This window comes from Panthera uncia (genome assembly GCF_023721935.1).
Source record: "Panthera uncia isolate 11264 chromosome A1 unlocalized genomic scaffold, Puncia_PCG_1.0 HiC_scaffold_16, whole genome shotgun sequence".
Lineage (NCBI taxonomy): Eukaryota > Metazoa > Chordata > Mammalia > Carnivora > Felidae > Panthera > Panthera uncia.
Window position 1 is genome coordinate 52,331,760 of NW_026057576.1, and position 12,098 is coordinate 52,343,857.

Below are 12,098 nucleotides of genomic sequence, written 5' to 3' on the forward strand. Positions count from 1 at the left end.
CAGTTTTAATTACAAGTGGAATATTTCACGTAGGATATTTCAGAACGGGTATTGAATATCTAATTTTTAAAATCAAGGTAACTCATAAATTAAACTGGACCAGTGATAAAGAGAAAGTCCTAAAGGTACACAGAGGGAAATACACATTATATTTAGCAGAACAAAGATGGTTTGCTGGAAATAATGCAAACGATAAAACAGTTGGGAGGAGAAGATGGCAGCAGAGTAGGATGACCCTACACTCGCCTCATCCCACAAATACAACTAGATAACTATTAAATCATCCAAAGTACTCCAGAAATTGATCTGAAGACTGGCCAAACAAACTCCACAGCTAAAGGTAGAGACAAGGCCACATGCAAGAAGGTAAGACGTGCAGAGATGCAGTCTGGGAGAGAAACAGATTGTGGGCCCTACAGTGGTAAGGGAGCACTGTTCACAGAGAAGGGTGAGAGAAAAACTAGCACACAGAGGAGGTCACGGGGAAAACAAATCCTCATAGCAATTGGCTTGGAAAGTGAGAGAGGGTCCACATTGATGAGTTCTTTCAACCAGAGGGACTTAAAGCCTAGAGTTTTTAAGGCCAGTATGCTTGGTTCTGGGAGAGCTCAGAGGATATTGGGGCTGCTCTTGGAGAAAAGACTGGGCAAACAGACTGTTGACATACAATGTGGAAACACTATATGAAGAGCTTGCACATACAATGAGGAAATTAGTTGATCATTATAGAGCATGTCCCACAGAAGTAGTGTTCATAGAGAGATCCCTCCAGGAACCCATCCCTCAGCATAAGCACAGAGCCACCTGCAGGAATCAGTGCAGCACTGACACTCGCTACCTAACTTACACCAACCCTCTCCCTACACTCTGCTCCAGAAGAACCATCTTTCCCAATCATACTTGCTTCAGTCCCAGTGCAGCAGGCCCCCTCCCCCAGAAGACTGGTCCTAATCCCTGTCAACACTGCATCTAGTTTTGTGAGGCCTTGGTTCCAGCGGCAGCAGCAACAGGTCTCATTACGTAAGCAGATCAGAGCACACCTAGTTAAAACTCACCCATTCAGGCCAGGGACCAAACAGTCCCACAGCAAGAAAAGAGAGCTTTGCAGATGACTGGCCTGAAGGACAACTGACCAGGACAAAACAGCAGAGCACATGCAGCACACACTGGAGACAGTCACGGAAGCACCAGGCCCTGGGGAACAGGGAATATTATATGACAGGGCACTACCAGACCTCTTCATAATAAAGCCATTACCTTCAAGAACAGGAGACATAGCTACTTTCCTAACACACAGAAACAGGAGCAGAGACTTAAGACAAAATGAGTAGACAGAGGCATTTGTCCCAAATGAAAGAACAGAACAAGGCCACAGCCAGAGATATAAGCAAAACAGATATAAGTAACATGCCTGATGGACATCTGTGAGACCATTAACACAGAAATAAGGAATAATATGGCAGAGATAAAGGGATCAATATGCAACGTGAGAAACTGTTTGATCTAATGAATTAATGACCTTAAAGAAAGAGTAATGGAAAGTAAGTAAGCTGAACAAAAGAGAGAACAAAGAGTTATGCAAAATGAGAATAGACTTAGGGAATTCAGTGACTCCATAAGATGTAATAACATTGATATTATAGGAGGCTCACAAAAGAAAAGAGAGAGAAAGGGGGAAGAGAATTTATTTGAAGAGATAATAGCTGAAAACTTGACTAATCTGGGGAAAGAAGCAAATATGCAGATCCAGGAGGCACAGAAAACCCTCCAAAAATCAACATAAGCAGATGAACATCAAGATATATTATAATTAAAATGGCAAAATACAGTGATAAAGAAAAAAATATTAAAGGCAGCAAGACAAAAGAAGAGTACATGCAAAGGAATCCCATAAGGTTATCAGCAGATTTTTCAGCAGAAACTTTCCAAACCAGAAAGGAGAATAGAAGAAGAAATAGTTTCCCAGACAAATAAAAACTAAAGGAGTTCATGACCATTAAACCAACCCTGAAAGAAATATTCAAAAAGACTCATTGAGTAGAAAGGAAAGACCAAAAATGACAGTATGAAGATAGGAAACACAAAAGCCATAAAGATGAATATTTCTATAAAAAGTGCATCAAGGAACTCACAAAAGAAAAGAATGTAAAATATGCACCATATACCTAAAATGTGGGGAGGAGAGGGGTTAAGAATTGGCTCAAACTTAAATGACCATCAACTTAGTATAGATTGCTACATGCAGAAGATGTTACATACAAACCTAATGGTAACCACAAAGCAATAAAATAGTTGAACAACATCTTTAAAGAAATGAAAAAATAAAAAAAAAAACATAAAACCTCTCAGCCTAGAAACTATATACCTAGCAATATATCTTTAATAATAAACCCAAAATAAGGACAAAAAAGGCAAAAGATGTTTAAAAACTTTGTCACCAGCAGGCCTAAATTACAAGAACTGTTAAGAAATGTTAAAGAAGTTTTTTTCCTTTTTAGGGAGATAAGAAATTTTCTTCTTATTTAAGTTCACTCTCAAGATATTGAATGATTAAAGAAAACAGTAACACTGTATTGTAAAGGTTATGAAAAGTGTAGAAATAAATGTATGACAATGATAGTGTAGGGGCCAGGAGGAAAAAAAATGCAATTAAACTGTTGAGTTTCTTATAACATATATGAAGTATTGTATTAAGTCATATGGTAAAGTTAAAGATACATAAAACATAGGAAAATAATCACTAAAGTAACACAATAGTTACAGTATATTGAAGATATAAAATATTATTAACCATGAAAAATATTAAACTAAAAGAAGGCAGTACCAAAAAGGTGGGGGTAAAAAAGGCTAAAAGGGAAGAAAAAAGGAACATGGAACACATGGGACAAACGGAGATGAACAAGAAATTGTTATATTTAAAACAAACTGTGTAACCATTACATTAAATGTAAATGCGATAAAAATAACATATATTGCTAGATTGGATAAAACAGCAAGACATAATTATATGTGCCTATGAGAGATCAGTGTTAAATAATAAGATACAAATATGTCAATATTAAAAGGATAAAAAATTACATGTCATGATAACATTAATCAAAGGAAAGCTGTTTTGGCTACATTGATAAAAACATAGTACACTGCAGAGCAAAGAATATTACCAGGATTAAAGAAATTCATTTCATAGTGATAAAGGGATAACCTACAAACCTAAATTTTTATGTAACTAGTGATAGAGCTTCAAAATACATGATACTAAAATTGAAGACAGTCAAGGAGAAATGGAAAAATCTACAACTATAGTCAAAGATTTTAATATCCTCATCTCAATAATAGAAAAGTAGCTGGAAAATCAATAATCATACATGGGATTTGAGCAACACTATTAAACATATTAACTTAATTGTCTCAATACTCTATCCAAAGGCAGGAAAACGTACATTCTATTTATGTTATCATAGAAAATTTACAAGATAATCGATATTGTGGGCTATAAAACAAGTTTCAATAAATTTAAAGAGATTCAGGCTAGATATTCTCTGAACAAAATGAAATTAGAAATCATTAACAAAACTTTCTGGGAAGTTCCCTATATTTGGAAACTATATAACATGCTTATAAATAACTCACGTCTCAAATCTATTTTAAATAGAGTTTCTAAAAAACATCAAAATTTGTGGGATATTGCATATTCAACACTTAAAGAAATCTGTGGAACTAAATGCATGTATTATTTGGAAAAAAAATGGTCTCAAATTCATGACCACAGCTTCCACCTTAAGAGTGTAAAAAATAAAGTGCAAATGACACCTAATGTAAGCAGAAGAAAGAAAATAGTAAAGACCAGAGTGAAAATCAATAAAATAGGAAACAATTTTAAAACAGAGAAAATATGAAACCAAAAGATAGATCTTTGTAAAAGTTTTAAAAATAAAAGAAATAAGTTTCTAGCCAGAGTAGTTAGAAGAAAAGGTAGAAGAAACAAAGTACTTATATCAGAAATGAGATAAATGACATTACTAGAGATTCCATTAATATCAAAAGCATAATTGGAGATATTATAAACAACTTTATGCAAAGAAATTTGACAAAAACACTAAAGTGAATAAAATCTTAGAAACAGGAAGAAATATATTGCTTGTATGTCTATTAAAGAAATTGGATTTGTAGTTAAGACATTCCAATAAAGAAAACTGCTGAATTGAATGCCTTTACTGGTGAATTAAAACAAAAATTAAGGAAGATAAAATTCCAATTCTACACAAAGTTCCAGGAAATTGTAGAGAAAGAATTACTTTCCAACTCATTCTATGAGGCCAGCATTACACTGCTATCAAAACCAAAGACAGAGCAAGAACACTGAGAATGAGAATGCTGAGTAATATCCCTTACAAACACGATACAAAAATTCCTAACAAAATTTTACAGAACAAATCCATAAATATATAAGGTTCAGTTTATCCCTGGAATGCATACATAATTTACCATTCAATAATCAATTCATACTATTTACTATATTAATTAGCTAAAAAAAAATTGAGACTTGATATATAAACCATTTCCTCTAGGAGTTGTGCAACCTGGAGGAAAAGGTTGGAGTCAGATTCTAGTTATAGGTCTGAAAGTAATAAGGGGTGGTAAAAATGGGACACAAGCAGAATTCCCTTGTCCTTGTAAGGTAAATGCTTTAGGCATTCATTACAGAGATCTCAAACAAGTCAAGGAGAAATTAGTTGCTTCCTCAGGCAAAAAATAAGCTCTGTAGGATTTAGTGGTTCAGAGTGAACTGTTTTATATAACTTAATCTTATGACTTTATTCTAATTCTCAGTTTACTACTCCTCCTAACTGTTTCCTAAGGTCAACTGGTCTGTTTGTAAGTATTATTAATATTTTATTTTACTAACTCATTTTCTTGCTCAAGCTTCTGCTACAAGTGATAAAGACTTATCGAATGGGGAGCGCTTTGATCGCTTTGTTCTCCTTCTTTACGGCCACACGTCAGTTACAAAAAGGGAAGCTGACATGACAGTCCTAGAATTTTTCATAATCAACATTTTATTTAATCACAGCTGCTGTTTAATCAAGATCTAAACTCCTTGACATAGGAGAACACAGACAGTAACAATGCGCTGTTTTGCCATTGTGTCAGAGACTGTTAGAGACCTATTCTCTAATTGTAGTTTTCTCATGGTGTTCAGACCCATGCATATTAAATAACCCAACCTAGATTCCTATCATTGAATGTCTACTACCTTCAACCACTTCCAGTGTCAACAGTCTTTCAGTCATTTTTGTAGTTATAATAAATTAAAATATGCTGGCCAGTTTAAGAAAAAAAGAATCCATTAAAGAATATTAGAATTTAACAGAATCAGTAGGATAATTGGAGGAAACAAAATTTGAGGTTAAACTTGTAGGTGAATATCTAAAACTATGCTGCAAAATTTACCTCAGAGGAAAACCTGTTTGGGCTGCCTCTCAAAACGAAATGGCAAAAAAATAATCAACTTTACTACAATGCTTCTATTAGTACTACCAATGTTGATGGCAATTCTGCATGAGAAATATAATCTTGCTACTACTACCATTCCTCAAGTATGGACTCAAAATTTCAGTTCTACTGAGTGGAACATGAGTCCTGATATGATGATTTTTTAAAACACAAGCAAGTTATTAAACAATGGTTGGTGCCCAAGAATATGCCATATTTTCCTTACAGTTAGCATGCTTTGCTTATTTCTCCATTTATAAGTAGGGTTTATTTATCATATTCAATTTCCTAATTTAGTACATACCCTGTGGGATGTAGGATCATGACAAAACCATTGTTTATCACCTACAGATCCTATATTTTGAGCTAGAGATACTATGTGATGGGACTTTGTGCTGTTTCACTTTTGACAGTGTAATAAAATATTCTCAGCTGTCTGAAACTTGAAAGTATTATATTACATGGGAGCCTTTACAATAAAATGATTATAAAAGCAAGAGGCATGTAACTATTGAATAATCAGAAGGATAGGATCTATTCTGGGTATCTGTCATTTTTTGGCCAGCTAGTTCTGAACTACCTTCATATTTAGGGAAAACTCTTTATTATGTGAGTTTTGGTGAATGGGGCACAGATAATCTCTCACTACCTGCAGCTAAGCTTTCAGACACATAATTTAGGGTAAATCAATCATATATGCCCAATGGGACTTTGAAATTTGAGAGTAGTACAAACAGAAGGATACTTAGAATTTATTCACAGTGGCAGAGATGGAACTGAGATTTTGTTGATCACAGCAGGGAATGTCATCATTGGGTTTTTATGAAGATTTAGTAAGTTGACGTGCATAAACTGGTTTCAATAATTCACAGAGTACATCCTAGGTACATGTTTATTATTAAGTCAGAGGCCATTTCAGGCATTACCAAAATTGGACTTAAGAGCATGTTACTAGTCCAGGAATTCAGAGTTAAAATCACTCCTTGCTAGAGTAATTTTCACACTTTTATAGTTTAGTTTGTATTTCCTTAGATGTGAAATAAATATTTTATTAAATTGGATGTCTACATAAATGAAATGGAGTCAATATAACCTCCAATCAGTGTAACTCATTTACTCTTGCAAGAGTTACCGTGTGATCACTTTTTGTGTTTTGGGAGTAGACTTGCAAAAGTGGGTCCAGAACTAGTGCAATAGATAGACAACTTCACTCCATTAATCTTCTTAATGGGAAGAAAAGAAGAACTAGTGTTTGCTATTGCCTAAGCATAAAGTCAAATGCAATAAGTGGAAGGCTGGCTATCCGATGTAGCCGGTCTGTTCATTTCACCATATCAAGCATTCGCACTAGTTGGAGGCAATCCTGGAGTACTGTGTAATGTTTCAGAAAGTCCAGTTCGGGAAGTGTCGTTTGCATAGTATATACCACCTATGGCTTTGCACTTTATTCTCAGATTTTTTTATAAAAATTTGTTTAATGTTTATTTATTTTTGAGAGAGAGAGAGAGAGTATGAGTGGGAGAGGAACAGAGAGAGAGAGGGAGAGGGAGACACTGAATCTGAAACAGGCTCCAGGCTCTGAGCTGTCACAGAGCTGGCACAGAGCCCGACATGGGGCTCAAACTCACGAACCACAAGATCATGACTTGAGCTGAAGTTGGATGCTTAACTGACTGAGCTTCTTCGTTCTTAGGATTTTTGGAATTCGTGTTCTTGAGTACTGCCAAACTGTGCCTCAGTGAAAATAAATATATTTTATTCTCTATCTGGAAGTATGGGAATTATAAATGTTGTTTGCTTGTTTGCTTTTACTTTTTCTTATATTTATGATAAAAAATAGTATTATAATATAATTGATAAATTCTGAAGTTCATCTTGATTTTTATACTCCTAGAGTCTTCATTTTATATGTAAGAAAGTTGAAACCTAGCAATTGTAATGACTTGTTCAAGGTCAGATATATAATAAATGGCAGAAGTGGATGAAATCTGGGTTACAATAGTCACTCATTAAGCTGCCTCCTAACAGAAGACACTTTATTTATTTATTTATTTAAAAGTTTGTTTATTTTAAGAGAGAGAGTGTGCGTGCACTTGCAGGAGCTCATGTGAGTGGGGGAGGGGCAGAGAGAGAAGGAGAGAGAATTCCCAGCACGCCCTGCACTGTCACCACAGACCCCATGCAGGGCTCAGACCCACAAATTATGAGATAATGAACTGATCCGAAACCAAGATCTAGAAGCTTAACCAACCGAGCCACCCAGGAGCCCCTAACAGAAGATACTTTACAGCTGACAAATACTCATCACAAAAGAAGAGAATTTCAACAAGTCATCTGATTTTCAATCCTACCTTTTGATTCCATTACGAAGAACTGATACCACCCTACAGGAAAAATAAAAACAACAGCACTATAGACAAAGTTCATCAAGCCCCTTTACCTCCTCTTTGTCAATGTTAACATGGACACATTATGAAAATGATCACCCTAATTAGTGTCTTCTCGTTGTCAAAGCCATGTGGTGAAAAGCCTATATAGACTTTGACACTAGGATGAGTCCAACTATAATGAGCACACTTAATTCATCTTAATACAAATTATATCAATAAATCAGGAGCTATTGCTTTCCAATAAAGCACAAACTAGAGCCAGTATTTCTATTTTCAAATATCATATGTTTCAAAAATTGTATAATGTGCTGTTTTGGTAAATTATAACTCTTAATTTATTTTTTCAATATAGTAGATCTAAAAAGCACTTGCCATATACAAGCCAAGATTTGTAAGAAAAATACTAAATATTATAAAATTTTATTTTATAATTCTTCACAGCTTAAAGATATAGTGAGTAATAATTTTATTCCCGATTTTGTTTTAGCATTTTGGGATTATCCACTCATAAATACATAATTCAGCAATTATATCCCACTATACATATTCCATCAGTTTCCTGTGACTCAACTTCTTGAAATTTCTAAACTTGAGATCTTGAAGAGATTCATAATTTTCAACTTTATCAAGATAACATCTGCTTGTTTGTAAGTTTATCCAAATTCTAGAATATAAGAAACTTGGAGATTTGAGGGTTCTTGATTTTTTTCCATTTTTTATTATGTCTAAAGGCACAATACTATAGTAATTTTTTATTTTACCCCAATTAAAAACAGAGACCAATTTTAAATAATTTTAAATAATTATTTTATTAATTATTAATTAATTAATTTTTAATAATTTTTAAAAATTATTCTGTCAATAATTTGTGCTTGGTTTAAGTTGGATAATTCCTTCATTCTCTCAATTCTCTTCTGCTCTACACCAATTAAGACATCCAAGAAAAATGAATATTATTGTATTCTTCTCTGAATATTTCATCTACCTATTTGCCTTAAATGAAAGTGGATCTTTCCTGGTATCACTCTTTTTCTACAGTGGAGACCACTTACTGTGTCATATTTCAATACATCAGAGTTGGGAACTGTAGTTAGTGTCCTTCATGATCTCCAAACCTCCTCCAGTCTATTACTCTCCTTCTCTCCGGTCAAATCCCATTCTAATTTGAACATGTTTAATCCAGTTATATTTCAAATATCCATTCATTTTTTTCTTTTACTTTATATGTTTACTGCAACTGCCTTCAGGTTGTCCCATTTCTCTCTTCTATTGCACCCAGTTTACATCAACAACAAAACACAGATCTGCAAAATCTCTCCCTGTCTGCCTTCTCTGAATCTACACAATGGTTCTTGAGTGCTGGTAGGAACACTAATCACATACACATACAATCATAAGTCTACAATTTATGGTTCTGTCCATAAAAAATTGCTTTCTGTCATCAGTTCCCTTCCCCATTCTCCAGAGTGATATTTCATATCTTCTATATTCTCAAACTTCTGCTCTACAACCTACATCCCTCCCTTTTCTTCACAGGTAACACAACTTTTGCTGAGGTCACAAAGACTTTGGAATTCATTATTTCAGACCTCCCTCAACTTCCTCCCACTTTTAAGTTATTTGTACCTATACCCATCAATTCCTGTAGGCTCATGCTACTAGGGTAAAGAAAAAAAAAAAACATAGCCAATTGCACCAAACCCTTGCTATATAGTTGTCAGAGTTCTAAGATTTTTTTTTTTTCTCACTAGCCCTTCACATAAAATCTATGATTTATACTTATTTCCACTTTGCTTGTGAGGTACAGAAAAAATTGAGCAACTAGTTCATATCACTCAGCTAAAGAGTTTTTTTTTAACCAGGATCACATTCAAGTTACCTTAAACACAGTTAACATTACACTTCTTGCTAAAACTATTCAATCTCTACTACTCTGTATCTAATATTTTCCTGCTTGTTCATGGGCTTTATCTTTTTTAAAGTATGTTAATTTTTTGATGTTTCATGATATCTTAGGATTCAGTTCCTTTAATAAATATCAATGTTATTCATGCTGTAATGTGGATGATCTTAGACAATTAAAAGAGTCAAATAAAAATTTATTTTATCTATATAAAAAATATAATTTAATTGAAATAATAAATCTGGGTTTTTTTGTAATTATGAAAAGATAATAGTACCTGTAATATGTGCTACAGAGACACATTATAAGACTGAGATCTAGATCTCATGATTTTAAGGCAATTATTCACAATGCAAATGCTATTTTAAAAATAATATAAATATACATATATAAATTTAAAATGGCACAACATTATTGTTTCAAAAATGTTTTGCCCAACCTTCACTTATTTCCTAATGGCAACCAAGTTTATATTCTTTATTTATGGGTCTGTTTCTGCTTTTTTGTTTATTTGTTTGTTTTGTTTTTTAGATTTCACATATAAGTGAAATCATTTGGGATATGCCTTTCTCTCTCTGACTTATTTCAATTACTGTAATACCCTTGAGGTCCATCCATTTGGTCACAAATGGCAATATCTCATTCTTTTTTATGACTGAGTAACATCCACTTGTATACATATATCGCCTATTTTTTATCAGTTCATAAAACATAACTGAGGTTAAAAATCCTTTATACTAGCATTCTTAATCCCAACTTCCTCTCTGCCTTTCCTTTGGGTAGCCATCTCTTAAAAGGTGTTTGTCATTCCATATGATTTTCTAAGTATTTCTGTACATGTACCTGTTCAAAAATGAGTGTTGGGATAATTAGATCCTAAACTCTACATATTCCTATTTGCTGTTTTTATAAAATAGTGTCATAATATCAATGGATATAATTAACTATTAGCTTCAACAAAGAATTACATAATATAGATTTTATTTGGCCATGTTCACTCTAAAAGTAATTTTAAATAATCTACTTTTTCAATATTATAAATAATATTTCATAAATGCTGTCCTGATACATAATTTGATTACTTTTGAGATTAATTACAGAAGGGAGGTAATTGTTTTGTAAATGTCATCTGCAGAGTTTATTACAAGAAATACTGAACAGATTTTCAAATTCATGTGACTTTAAGAGTGATTCTATTCTTTTTTTAAAGTTTATTTATTTTGAGAGATAGACACAGTGATGGTGGGGGAGGGGCAGAAATCAGGGGAGAGAAAGAGAAATACAAGCAGGCTCTGTGATGTCAGCATGAAGCCCCACAGGAGGCTTGATCCCATGAACTGTGAGATCGTGACCTGAGCCAAAACCAACAGTAGGACGCTTAACTGACTGACCCACCCAGGAGCCCCAAGGATGATTCTATTTTAAATCAGAGTTAACAGGGGTACCTGGGTGGCTCAGATGCTTGAGTGTCCAACTTCAGCTCAGGTCATGATCTTGTGGTTCTTGAGTTTGAGCCCCACATTGGGCTCACTGCTGTCAGCTGTAAGCAGCAAAGAGACTGCTTAGGATCCCCTGTCCCCTTCTCTCTGCCCCTCCCCCACTGCGGTTTCCCAAAAATAAATAAATATTTAAAAAATCAGAGCTAACAAATGACTAATATATTTTCTGTTTTATAATTCTGTATCTATTTTTTATTAAATAAACTTTAGAAAAATAATAGTCCCATCTTATTAAAGGAATCCAATAAGTGAATGAGAATAGGAGAGTCCTAAAACTCTCAAATAACACATTTTAAAAGTTGTTTTTGTAAGAGTAAATTAAAAGGTAAATCAAAATATATATTTTCAGACAAAAAATTTAGACACAACACATCAAAACAATACAGCAAAAGAAGTTATTTTCCTTTTAATTTAAATTATAGTTAATATACAGTGCGATATTGGTTTCTGTAGTAGAATTCAGTAATTCATCACTTACGTACAATACCCAGCGCTCATCACAAGTGCCCTCCTTAGTACTCATCGTCCATCTAGCCATCTCCCACCCACCTCCCTCAGTTTGTTGTCTATCATTAAGAATCTTTTGGGGCGCCTGGGTGGCTCGGTCGGTTAAGCCTCCGACTTGGGCTCAGGTCATGATCTCACGATCCGTGAGTTCGAGCCCTGCGTCGGGCTCTGTGCTGACAGCTCAGAGCCTGGAGCCTGTTTCAGATTCTGTGTCTCCCTCTCTCTCTGCTCCTCCCCTGTTCATGTTCTGTCTCTCTCTGTCTCAAAAATAAATAAACGTTAAAAAAAAATTAAAAAAAAAAAGAA